This window comes from Mixophyes fleayi, chromosome 1 (genome assembly GCF_038048845.1).
Source record: "Mixophyes fleayi isolate aMixFle1 chromosome 1, aMixFle1.hap1, whole genome shotgun sequence".
In the NCBI taxonomy this organism is placed as follows: domain Eukaryota; kingdom Metazoa; phylum Chordata; class Amphibia; order Anura; family Limnodynastidae; genus Mixophyes; species Mixophyes fleayi.
In genome coordinates, this window is record NC_134402.1 from 50,321,469 (window position 1) to 50,335,338 (window position 13,870).

Consider the following 13,870-nt stretch of genomic DNA (forward strand, 5'->3'; position numbering starts at 1 on the left):
ACTATCCGCGGAGACCTGCCATCTTTTAGGTGGTGTTTCTAGGAGAGTGGTCGCCATTCAGAGGTATTAGGTCTGCTGGTGCATAGATGCAGTCAGCTGGAGATGGATATTATGGCCTATTGGAACAATAACAAAATACCCATGTTCTGCTCCAGAACCAGGGATCGGTTGGTATCCCTAGTGCCATAACAAGCCATTGGAATTTAAGTTGGTCTATATATTTCCTCCAATTCTTAGTCTCCCTCGCATTGTCAAGAAGACCAAGAGAGAACGTCTGAATAGCAATCTGGAGTCACAAAGATCTCCAGAACTCCCTCTAAGGATGGCCACTTCCTCTTCAGCACAATCTTTGTTGCAAAGTCGGTTCCTTCACCGGGACCTTCATCATCTGACTTTAGCGACGTGGTTATTAAAGCCAGAGAACTAGATAGCCAAGGGTTTATCTGAAGGAGTTGTGTGGTCAGAGCAATTATAATATACCTGAACAGGACTTCAGGGACTAAATGTATTAAGTGCAATTCAGCAATATTGACGCCCAGATTTAAAGCGCAATTTGATTAAAGGCAAAACATGCCATTTTATATCTATTACATTGGGTTGACTGGCATCAGTGCAGACTATAGACAGATGGATCAGGTCCATTATTAATCGGGTTTATTCTAGTTCCGGTCAGTTCCAGAAAGTTTCTGATCACTCCATTAGACCAGTGAGTGTTTCTTGGGCAGCACGTCTTAGGGTTTCCACTGAGCAGCCACCTAGTCCTGTGTCCACACATTTACCAAATTTTACTGGTATGTTTTCATGTCCAGCTTTTCAGCTGTGTCTGAGCATTCCCTCCCATAGGGGCAGATTGTGAACATCCCCAAGGAAGTAGTGTGGGGGGACACTGCGTTACAACCCCTTAATCCTTTGGGGATTTCCAATATAGGAAGTGGTGTTTGGGAGAAGGAAGGAACTTCAGTCTTCAGAACTTTAATAATTAATTACACAGCACCTCTGCCTGCACCACAACCGCAAAGTGTCCCCCAGATGGATTTGAAGAAATGATTTAATGCACATGTAAAAATCCTCTTTTTCTTAACCCGAGTGGTATATTTTTAGTGTATAAGGTGTGCGCCTGCGACATACAGGATGTAATGTGATTTTAACAATACAACACATCACACAGAACATTGAAATGTGCTTGTATTATGCTTTACAGAAGAGTGAGTAGAGGACGCACAGGAGGTGGCCATGAAGGAGGCATCAAAATCTTAAGAATTGGCTGCGGAGGAGAAGTCACTGCAATCCCAGGTGGAGGAGGACTCTGCAGATGATACGCCAAAATCCCAGGCGGTGGTGGTCACAGAGGAGGCATTCCAGTCCCAGGAAGTAGGCACCGAGACATATTTGATAAAGTTTGGCTGTAATTTTAACTCGTACAAAAAGCAAAGATATGTTCATCTAGACCTCAGACATCTAATAACTTGTAAGTGGATTCAGTGCAATCGGAGACTACAAGAATTGAACTCAAAGCTGTTTTTGGAGTATTGTTTTTAGCTGGGTTGTCTTTGTGCTGGTCGACAAAATCCAAATGATTTATGGGATTCAGACGTTACTGGGATTGAAATACTTCTAATAACAAAAAATAAGATTCATATTTTTACTCAATTTGAGGTTTGATGACAGTACAACTCGGGCCGAAAGAACACATCGTTTAGCTCCTACCCGAGATATATTTGAAATCTTTGTCCACAATTGCCAAAAGACATATGCACCATTTGAATATCTAACATTAGATGAAGAGCTGGTAGCCTACAGATGAAGATGTGGCTTCAGATAGTATATTCTCTCCAAGCCAGCCAAATACGTTATAGAGATTTACACAGTGGTAGATGCAAAAACATATTACACATTGAAGCTTGAAATTTATTATGGAAAACAACCCGACAATAGACCCTTTGCCTTTTGCCTTATGATGTTGTGGACCGTATAGCGACCATGGATAACTTTTTCACTAGTTGCGAAACTGCAGAAAATGTATTTCGTAATCATAAACTTACTTTAGTTATTACTTTGCATGCAAACAAAACTTGCATCCCACCACAATTCAAGCGAGGGGAGAAGTTATCACTGGTTTCCAAAAAGATATTACCTTTGTTTCTTATGTGCCAAAACCATGTAAGCTTGTTCATATGATATCTACTTTACATCATGATAAAGAAATAGACACTAAGACGGGAGATCAACGACAGCCAGCTTGCATTACTTTCTATAATCAAACCAAGGATGGAGTGGGCATTGTCGACAAGCTTATTAGAACATATGATGTGTTCCGTAATTCTAAACGCTGGTCCCTAACTATATTAATGCTAAACCACGCAGACATCAATGTTGTGGTATTGCTTATGATGAATAATGGGATAGAGAAAAGAAAATCCAATCAGAGAAGATAATTCATTTGCAAATTGGGACTTTCATTGGTTGAAGAGCACATGAGAACAAAGAAAGAAACTCCCCGACTTCCACGGGACTTGCGTAAACGTCTTTATGAATACTTTGGAGAGACCACAGAAGAAAAGTCGGCAAAAAGGTCTAAATTCATGTAGCGATTCTCTACGTGCCCAGGGAAGAAAGACCGAAAAGCAAAATACCTATTTGAAAAGTGTGAAGCACCTATATGCTTAGGACACACTCATTGTTTACGGAAAAACTGCCCTAATGTCAGCCAAGAGTGACTGAATTGATTAAGTTTATTTGAATTATTTCTAATTGTTCTTAAGCTTAATTTTTACTAATGTTTGTGATTCAAATGTGTGCCGAAGATTGTTTTAAAAAAAGTGTTGTTACTAGAAGGCTTATATCTTTATTTGGTAAAAAATAGTTTTATTTTTGTTTTCTTGTTTTAAAACATTAAAGAGTTTATTCTCTTTTTTATTATTTTATTTTTATTTTTATACCTTAAGGGACAAGAATCGATGTGATGACAGTCAGAATTACTGTCGTACTAAATTGGTATACTGATGGTGAAGTACTGTATAGCATGTGGTATGAAATACCCCACATGGTTTGTCATGTTGATTTTTTTTTTTTTTCCACCTGACTCATGGAAGGTAAAAAGCTGTGTGCAGGTAAGTTTTTAGCCCAGATAAATAAGCATAGCATCTGATCATGTTAGGACTGGCCAGAATGAGAACAGTTTGGCATGAGTTGGTCAGCTTAATATATATATTGCAATATGTGGCACTGACATTCTCTGGTTTTAATATAAAAAGTAGATAGAACAGCATTTATTGTGTATTTGGTGAGTGCAGAGTATCCATGGTTTGTTTATACAATGTTAGGCAACCCCCTCTTGTACCCAAGTTTGTACATGGAGAGTGTAGACACTCAATTCCTTTTTTGTTTACATATAAAGCAAAAAGAGGTGGATTCTGAAGATAACTAACGATTGCATTTGTTAATTGCTCCCATGTGGAATGGATCATGGTTGGTATATTGTGGATATGGTCCATTTTTTGTTCTAAATTAGTATTTGCTTTGATACATCTTGTCTTGTCAACTGCAGCTCCTTCCTAAGGAGTGAAATTGCAAGGTGTAATTTCCCAATAAAAAAAAATGGGATTTTTATACTTACGTAAAATCCGTTTCTCTTGATCCATTGGGGGACATCGGGACCTTGGGGTATAGAGTAGGGACAGGCGAACACCGGCACTTTAACTTTAGTTAAAAAAAAAATGTACCCCACCTCCTGCTAGAGCCCAGTCTATGTTTAACTAAGCCCACAGAAAGGGAGATGGAGAGATGGCTCAGAGAGCCGCCGGCTGTCAGACCCACAGAGACAAAGTCTCCGCTAACATAAAATAAAATAAAATATAAAATAAATCAAAATTGGCTGCTAAGCAACCCAGTGCACAGCCCGTTCGCCGGGCACTTAAACTAGACTGGGCTCTAGCAGGAGGTGGGGTACATTTTTTTTTTAACTAAAGTTAAAGTGCCAGTGTTCGCCTGTCCCTACTCTATACCCCAAGGATGTTAGAGAAATATATATTTTATTAACTTGATTACAATTTGACCTATCCCACTGTAGAAGAGAAAGTATTGTATATAGTAATGTGGCTCGTAATAAATAATCTTCATTAGACAAAGTACAAAGTCTGCTCTATAATGGTGAGGTTTGAGAATCAGTATGTGAATACATTCACTATAGGATACTGAAATTTTCCTCCTATGTCAAGTAGTTTGGAGTTTTTATTTGGCCAGTAGTGGAGTAATGGTCCAGGTGTGGTATTTGATAATTGTCATTTAAACCTAACATTATATCTATGGATGTGGGGGAGAGAGCGATAACATTTAAGAAAAGATTAATGCGTTTCTTCCAACAGAATGCTGCCTCCGCCGTCAGCAGGCCAGGGAACAGACCCTGTCCACACTCCTGAATCATTGTGGACAACAGTGCAGACCACAGAGACTTGTGTGTCTTTGCCTAGACCAGTGTTGGCTAACCTGTGACACTCCAGGTTTTGTGAAACTACAAGTCCCAGCATAACCTTCCAGCAATACGCTGCTATATATTGGCAAAGCATGCTGGGACTTGTAGTTTCACAGGTTAGCCAAGACTGGCCTAGACAAAGCTTGCAATTCTAAAGGTGTCTGACTTTATGGTGGTTATCAGCATGTCTCCAACATGCAGTCCTCTGGCTAGTACTGTGTTCACACTAACATGAATCTTTCAGAGAATCTCAATTAATATAGCAACTCTGAGCTCTGCAGAGCTAGAAAAATATGGAACTTCTTTAAACCCATAGAGCTTACTTGCCAACTTTATGTTGGTGGACCCTGTGAGATCATGGAGGGGAGGAGCATGGTGTGGAGGGGTGGCAGGTTTGTGACAAATCAAGCCAATAAACTAAAATATTTGGACTTGCTTAAACTGCATTAGTTAGTAGAGATTATAAAATAGGTTTTATGCTGTTATATGTTTATTTTCTCTTTTTCACAGCAAATGTGCACTAATGTGATTAAGTTAAGTTCCAACAGGAAGATGAGACACATGGAGAAGTGGGCCTGGGCCTGGGCCCACGTCTATACCTAAGTGCCTGACAGAGAATAGGCGATGGCAGTAGCATTTTTCTTTCTGGAGGTATTCACATAGTGTCATCAAGTCTTTTGGGGTGTTCTTCAAGGATCTCATGGTCTACTTTGACGAGAGTAACAGCAGGATATCATGGATCCCATCTGTGTCTTTGTACTTACATCCACAGCTCCCCTCTCTACAGTTCTGAGCAACCACTTCGGACATCAGGTGGTGGTTTCCTCATCAGCCCAGGAATGATCATGGCTTCCTAAGCATGCAAGGTGTGGAGATGTATGTCACCATTGGGGTGGTGTCTGGTTAGATTTTGTCTCAACTTCCTTCCCACCTTGACAAACACCGCTCACTGCCGTGGCTTCCACTAGAGATAGTTTTACTGTTTTTGCTTTGCTCCAGCCATCACTCCATTAAATGACCAAGTCAGGTGGACATATTTTTGCACTTATGGAATAGTAAAAAAATAAAGGCATTAAGCTAATACTAATGAGGTTGAGCAGGAAGCTATGCCAAGTTATAATGCCACAAATTTCAAGTGCACAACTTCTATAAGTGGAATAACAAACACACATATAGGGGGCACTAATTACCCTAAAATGCCTGATCGAGATGCTGCTATCTGAACAGGATCTGGACCTGTTGAAACAGCTAAAAACTAATAAAAATGGATAAGAGCGCAAAAACTCAGATCGGCATAAAAATTTGTTTAATAACATCCATAAAGAAAAACAATACAAATTGCTACAGTGTGCACTGGTATTAAATAACCTATAAGCTCTATTTCTCTCAGAATGTTAAAACCCTTTTTGAACACTTGCATAAGTTTAATTACAGTTATACAGTAATATCTCAATATTGGTTGTGTGTATTTCACACACCAATGGCTGTTTCAATAAGGGTTGTCTGTATTTTATATACTCATTGTTATTTTTATAATGTTGATTTTATTAGATCTATGTTATTACGCTATGTTATATGTTTTTAGGGTTATTTATTTATATATGGTTTATTATTATTATTTTTCATGTTTATATTTATTTTTGGAGTCACAAGGAGTACTCTATTGCCTCCTATTTTGGAGAGATATAAACATCACTAAATACCGCTGTTTATTTTGAGGTATATTATTATACATTCTCCCGTTGAATCGGATCTTGATGATGCATAATGTGGTCGAATTAAGATAATTGTTTCCCCCTCCTTTTCTTTTTATGCATATTGTTGCAATGTGGATGTTATTTGTTTTGTTATGCTACAATTCACTTTTTTTTTTTTTTTTTTTATCTTTTTATTTAAAGAGGAGACAACAGGAACAGTACAGACAACATTTTTGACAAGAAAAATCTTAATATTCAAGGTGTATCCTCTGAGTTTTATACTTTTATATCGGTGGGAAGGGAGGGAGGGGGGTAGAAAGGCACAAATATTATCAACAATATTGCTAAAAAATAAATAGGCACGCAAACTTGGAACATTGCTAGGAAAGGCTTTGACACACAGTTATAATGACTGCCCGAAAGAGCAGTGGCATACAGACATTACTCACCAGCCGCGCACCATATCCAGCCTGGGGGGGTCCAGAGGCGGCCCAAAAGCTATGTTCCATCTGCAGGAGGAGGAGCCGTATTGGATAGGCAGCTACGGCTTTCTAGAAAGTACCATGGGGCCCACACCTTATCGAAGTTATATGATTTGTCATGGAAGTAGCACGTTATACTCTCCATGCTTGCGACATGTCTTATGTATGACCGTAACTCCTGCATAGAGGGAGCTCTAGGGTCTTTCCAATGCTTTGCTATTAGAGATTTATATGGGAGATAAGCTTGTTAGAAGGCGCGCTCTCATCAGGTATAGGGCGAGAGAGAAGGAATGACCAGGGAGCCTTACTTATCTGTTGTTCTGATACAGAGTTTATGAGTGTAAGAACCATGTTCCAGAAAGGAACTATGCGAGGGCAGGTCCACCATATATGTAGCATCGTACCTCTCTGGCCACATTCCCGCCAGCAGCTCGGAGTGGCCGTAGGAAACATTCGAGACAACTTATCAGGAGTATAGTACCACCTATAGTACACTTTATAGGCAGTTTCCTTAATTAGTGTGGAGATCGAGCTCTTGGCAATCCCCTCCCTGACCTCCTCCCAGCATAAGTCGTCTGGGGGAGGACCCAAGTAATTTTCCCATTCCCGCTCATGTCGGCCTGGAGTATCGAAAGTATAATCTATGAGCCAATTATAGATCAGGGAGATCATCCCTTTGGTGAGAGGTGAATGTAAACACATGTACTCAAAGGAGGTCGGGGCCCGGAAAGCCTCCTGGGGGAAAAGAGACATGGCGAAGTGTCGAACCTGGAAGTACTCTAAAAAGAGCGGACGAAGCGGTTCAAATTTATGATGAAGTTCTGACATAGAAGCCCAAGTTTGATTAACCACCAGGTCCGACACCACCTGTAATCCCGCCTTTATCCAGAACCTAAATTGCTGGGTTGAATTGCCAGGAGGAAAGTGTGGGTTGCCCCAAAGGGGAGTCAGAGGTGAAATAGGGGAGGACAATTTATATTTGACCCGGCATGAGTCCCAGAGGGATAAGCAGAATTTAAGAGATTGAATAGAGGAGGCCGCTGGTGGTCTATCTATATTGTCCATACCCCAGAGTGATGCCATGGAGGGGACCCCAACATAGTGGGTCTCCAGGTCCACCCAAGCTATGGACTGGTAAAGCGCATAAGTTACCGCCACCTGGGTCAAATGAGATGCCAAATAATAAAATGTAATGTCTGGATAACCCCTGCCTCCCCAAGCCCTGGGCTTCTTAAGCACTGCTATCGAAATTCTAGGGGGCTTGGCACGCCATATAAACTTTAGAAAAGAGGAATGCAAATCCCTAAACACAGAGTCGGGAACCCTCACTGGAAGAGTCTGGAAAAGATACAGAGGTTTAGGGACCAAGTTCATCTTAATAGCAATAATCCTCCCCAGCCACGATATGATATAGCTCTTCCAAGTCTCCAAGTCCTGTTTGATTTTTGACAGGAGGGGGGGGAAGTTTTCCTGATACAATCTCTCATAGGATGAGGTGATATAAACTCCAAGATATTTGATCTTATTTGCCTGCCAGCGTAGTGTGAAATTAGTCTGTAAACTGGACCTAAGGGAAGGGGAAGTGTGAAGGAGCATGGCCTCAGATTTAGCCAGACAGTAGGCCATATTCATCGATAAGTTTATATAGGGCGGGTAGAGACTCCTGAGGATTCGTCAGAGAAAGAAGTATGTCATCTGCGAAGAGAGATACCTTGAATTCCCGCGGTCCCACTGTCACACCTGAGATCGACGTCGACTGTCTGTTCATCACCGCCAGGGGTTCTATCACTAGAGCAAAAATTAAGGGCGAAAGGGGGCAGCCCTGTCTCGTCCCGTTGGAGAGGGAGAGAGGGTCGGAAAGAGATCCATTAACCAGAACCCTAGCTGAGGGAGAGTTATAGAGGGCAGATACTCCGGTCAGAAATTCAGCCGTGAAGCAGTACGCCTTCAAAGCTAGAGTCATAAATTCCCAGGAAATCCGATGAAACGCCTTCTCGGCATCCAGTGAGAGCATCATGGCCGAGAGGCACCTTTGATTAATAATTTGAACAAGGTCGATCGCGCGGTGAGTGTTATCCCTGGCCTGGCGACCCGGGATCAAACCCACTTGGTCATAATGGATTAGACCCGGAAGGACTCCATTCAGACGGGTAGCCAGGATCTTTGCGTATAGCTTAATGTCGTCATTGAGAAGGGAGATGGGACGGTAGCTTGCACAGTCGCTAGGGTCTTTCCCATCCTTATGTATAACTACAATACGCGCCTCTAACATTGATTTCGGAAAGGGTTCACCATGTAAGACAGCATTGAACAAGGAGCGGAGGTGGGGAACCAAGGTCTGGGAAAATCTTTTATAGTAGGCTGCGGAGAAGCCATCGGGCCCTGGGGCCTTGGAGGTCTTTTGGGCCTTGATAGCTGCTACTATTTCCTCCGACGTAATCTCATTTAATTGTTGGACTAGGCTGTTGGAAAGGGTAGGGAGGTTCGCTTGCCTCAGGAAAGCTGCTATCGTGTCCGCAGGAGGGGCATTCCCGGGGTTTAGAGCATCCAAGTTATACAGTGCAGAATAAAATTTCTGAAACTCTCGCCCTATCTGATCAGGGCGGTAAATAGGTAAGCCGGAAGGAGACTTCAGGGCCATGACGTTGTTTTGAGATCTCTGGGCCCTCAGACGGGAAGCTAGTATTCTGTCAGCTTTATCTCCCTTTTCGTAGAACGTCTGCCTCAGCCGTTTCAAGGCCGAGGCAGTGGATTCAGAGAGAAGGAGGTTCAAATCAGATCTCACCTTTAGAATTTTGGCCAGTACCTCTTCATCTGGGGATAGTTTATGCTGTCTCTCCAAAGTCTGGAGTTGAATAGTTAGTGACGCACGTTTAGAGGTGGCTAACTTCTTACGGCGCGAGGCCATGCTAATAAGATGGCCTCGCACCACTGCCTTATGAGCTTCCCAGAGGGTCATGGAGGAAGTATCAGGGAGGTCATTAAAGAGAAAATACTCGTCAAGGAGGGTCCGGAGCTCTAAGATAAGTAACTGATCATGGAGAATGGAGTCATTAATGCGCCACGAGGCGGGACGAGGACGGGGTACTATGTCCGATAGGTCAGCTGAAATAGGAGAGTGGTCAGACCAAACCATTGGGTGTATGTGAGCCGCCCTGAGTCTTAAAGACAAATCGTGGCTGAGGAAGACCATGTCTATACGTGAGTAGGTACCATGAACCGGGGAGTAAAATGTGTAATCTCGGGATGAGGGTTCCCTGAGCCTCCAGGAGTCAAAGAGGAGATGATGGGAAAGAAGGGATACCAAGGCCTTAGATTTACGGGACTCCGAGCCACTGACGGGAGGGAGCAAAGTGGACGATCTATCTATGGTATCATCTACTACAACATTAAAGTTCCCTGCCATAATCACTTCTCCCTGGCGTACCTGAGAGAGCAAAGAATCCAGTGCAAACAGGAATGAACGCTGATTCTGATTTGGGCCATATATATTAACTAGGGTGCATATAGTATTATTGAGTTTGCCCACTAGGATTAGAAAACGACCTTCAGGGTCAGAATGAGATGTCAAAAGCTCAAAGGTTACGTGGGATGCAAAAAGTGTAGCCACTCCTCACTTTTTTTGTCTGGGGTCACAGGCATGGAAAGCAGAAGGGTACCGTTTAGATTTCAATTCTGTATGTAAATGACGGGTGAAATGTGTTTCCTGAAGAAAAACTATATCTGCTCTATGTTGTTTAAGTGTGAGATAAAGTGTGGTGTGCTTTTGTGGGCTGTTCAAACCTTTGACGTTTAATGAGAAGATCCTAAGAGCCATCTGGAGGTGAAGACAGGGCCGCCTCAGGTCCCCCAGCGAGGACCGGTCGCACTACAAATGAAAATAAAAACAGTTCCAAGTTAACACAAATGCAATAAGGACAGAAAGTATGAAGAAGTGCCTGAGGCAGAAAGGGAGAGGAAGGAAAGGAGAAGGAAAAGAGGGGAGTAGGGTAGTGGGCAGGGCCAACGTGTGAGGGCACACCTGCTCCATGAAGCCGGCCAGGGAAGGTACAGGGCAGTGCCAGCGGCAGGGGAGGGCCGGACAGGGGCAAAATACCCATCATGGGAGCGTGGCCAGGAACAAGGATACCCAAAAAGCCTGGGAGAATGAACTGAAAAGTGTGGACACCCACACTACCTCCCAGCCAGGGTCAGAGAAGCAATAAAACAAGCTAGGTGGGAAAGTAATGTCGTGAGGGAAGAAGGTCAAACCACTACCCAAAGTCAGAAAAACGGCTACACATATAAAAAATGAGCTAAGGGCAGTAGGTGAGTAGCATAATGAAACAATTAGAAAATAATAATTACACAGAAAGTTACCAAACAGATTAACCCAATAACTGGGGCCAATGGCTCCTACTGCCTCCCAATCTACATGAGGAATACTGAAAACCAGCGATCAGTCATGTAGAGAGGAGGAACGAGAAACCGGGTGGTATTAGAAACAAAAAGAAAACAAGGAAACACCAAGAACATATCAAGGCGGTGGAACAGTAACAGGTGGTTTAACGGTTCTTGTAACAGTCGACCACTCTTTGGTTGGAAGCTTCCGAGATGCAGGGGCGGATCCCGTAGAGCCGGACTGCGATCCCGATGCCGTCGGGAGAGAATGGGAAGACGGAGCCGGAAGACCCAGAGTCCCAAGGAGCTGAACTGCTTCCATCATTGAACGGGCAGAATGAAGCTTATTATTATGCCAAACTAAAAGGCGAAACGGAAAGCCCCATCGATAGCGAATGTTATTGTCCCTGAGAATAGATGTCGCCGTTTTCAATTCACGCCTCTTGAGAAGTGTAAGTGGAGCAATGTCCTGGAAAATCTGCAAGGAGGCATCCTCAAACGTAATTGAGTCAGTCTTACGAGATTCCCGCAGGATTGCTTCCTTGGTGGTATAATAATGACACCGGAGGATGACGTCCCGTGGTTCAGAGGGCTCTTGAGAGCGAGGGCGGAGAGCTCTATGGGCCCTGTCCAAGAGAAGCTGATCTTCTGGGGTAGCAGGAGCTAGGCCGGCAAAGAGTCTTTTAAGATATTGGTCTAGGAGGGATTGATCCACCTCCTCAGGGATACCCCTGATGCGTAGATTATTACGCCTGGCCCTATTCTCTTGATCTTCTTGTTGCTCCTGCATATGAAGCATATCTTGTTTCAGTTGTTGGATGTCAGTCACCGTGTCCTTGTGGGAAGAAGCAGCTTCATCCATTTTAGTTTCCAAATGATCTGTCCTATTCCCAAGGTCCTGGACCTCCGACCTCAGTGAGCCAATAGCTTTCTGTACTTCTGATTGGACCGCCTGCACTGATTTCCTTGACCTCCTGAAACAGGGATTGTAGATCCTTGCGAGTCAGTGGCGAGGAATCCGAGTCGTCAGTCGGAATGAGCTTCGCGCTGTGAGGAAGAGGTGCTTGGGTTCTTAGCCTCTGAAAACCCAAATTTCTTAAGGTTCTGAGAGAGGTCTGGACCACCCGTCTTCCTGCCACCCTTCGGCATGGTACACTCAGGGGGTCAGTCGCCAATAGATCAACTAGGGAAATCTGTTGTGAAGGTTTCTGCGTTTAGATTAGAAAAGAAGACATCCCCACGACTTTTCAAGCGAGAGCCCTGGCGCAGGGGCCATGCGGGTCGTTGTAACTTACTCCATATTGCGGCTTATATTAAAGCAGAGCAATGTCCAGACAGGCAAATATGAGAATGAGGAAGGATGTCCGGGGAACAGGAGAAAGGTGGCGTCCTGGAGAAATTCGTTCTCTCTCGTAACAGAGAGAATAGATAGATGATAAAGAATAGCCAACTCTGGAGGATTGCTCTGACCCTCTTCGTGGGAGCTAAAACAGACATAGGTCCTCTGCACTCACCATGTACAGACTGGGGTGCAAGAGGGGGTTGCCCACATTGTATAGACAAGAAAACAGGGATACTCTGAACTCTCCAAACACATAATTAATGCTATATCAAGTACTGTTCTATATTAAAAACAGGGAATGTTAGTTCCACATATTGCAATATATGTTTAAGCTGACCAACTGACGCCAAAGTCTTCCCATTCTGGTCAGTCCTAACATGATCAAATGCTATGCTATTTTATCTGGGCTTAAGGCTTACCTGCACACAGCTTTTAAAGGCAAGTCTTTCCCTAGCACTAGCAGCCATGGGAGACCTGGGACTCACCTGACACCAGTTGGAGCTCTTCGAGAAGAGTGCAGGAGAACAGATAGGTACTGATATTATAGATCCTATTATCTCTTGCAGCTTCAGAGCCTTTCTTTGTAGATGGGGATCTGCAGCTTTAATATAGAGATTGTAGTACCAACTATCGACCACTGGGGGGCAGCAGAGTATTATACTACACAGCTTGCAGCCAACACTATGTAGTAATATTGCACAGGAGGAGCAGTACCCAGGGGAACAAACAGCACCTTGCACTGAAGATCCAGAGACCCCGCTGCTAGGCAGATGTGAGAGCCTGCAAAAGGATGTTGCCACTCAACAGATCTCCAGCCAGGGTAGATCAGACCCTCTTGCCTTGGTTCCTGCAGGGATTTTCTCACGAGAGTTGGATCGTGCAGCCACGCCCCCACCGGAAGTATCTCACTTGGAGGACAGCAATCACCCAGCTCCGAGGACCACTGACCGGAAGTAGGCCTCCTCTCCTCCAGAACGTCTCGGGACAGCCCCACACAGCTCTGCAGCCCTAGACACAGGCGCCCACACAGCAGACGACGTCCCCAGCCACCAGGTGTCAAGATTTGGGGGGGGGGGGGGGGGGGGGGGCGCTGAGCGGACAGCGGGGTAGACAACAGCCTCCGGATTCCACGCAGGGCAGACGAGAGGTGGCCGCAGCGGGGGCCACTTATATAGAGGGCACTAACCGGCAAGCGGTAGCAGGATGCCGCAGTCACGCCAGATGGGGCCCGCACCTCCTCCAGGCACTCCTCGCGCTGTGACCGGAGGTCCCTCCGGTAATCTCACCGACTCCCCCGCCTCCCAGGTGTATTGAGGGAGAAAGCGGGGACTAGATTTTGGCTCACTCTGAGTTTTTGGGGCTTTTGCGGGCTCAATGTCGGGAGCTCCTGCAAAACGTGTCTGCCTGGTATGGCGTCCTGGCCACGCCCCCTACAATTCACTTTTTATGAATAGTAGTATACACATCAATTTTTTTTATGAATGGACTTAGTACCTTA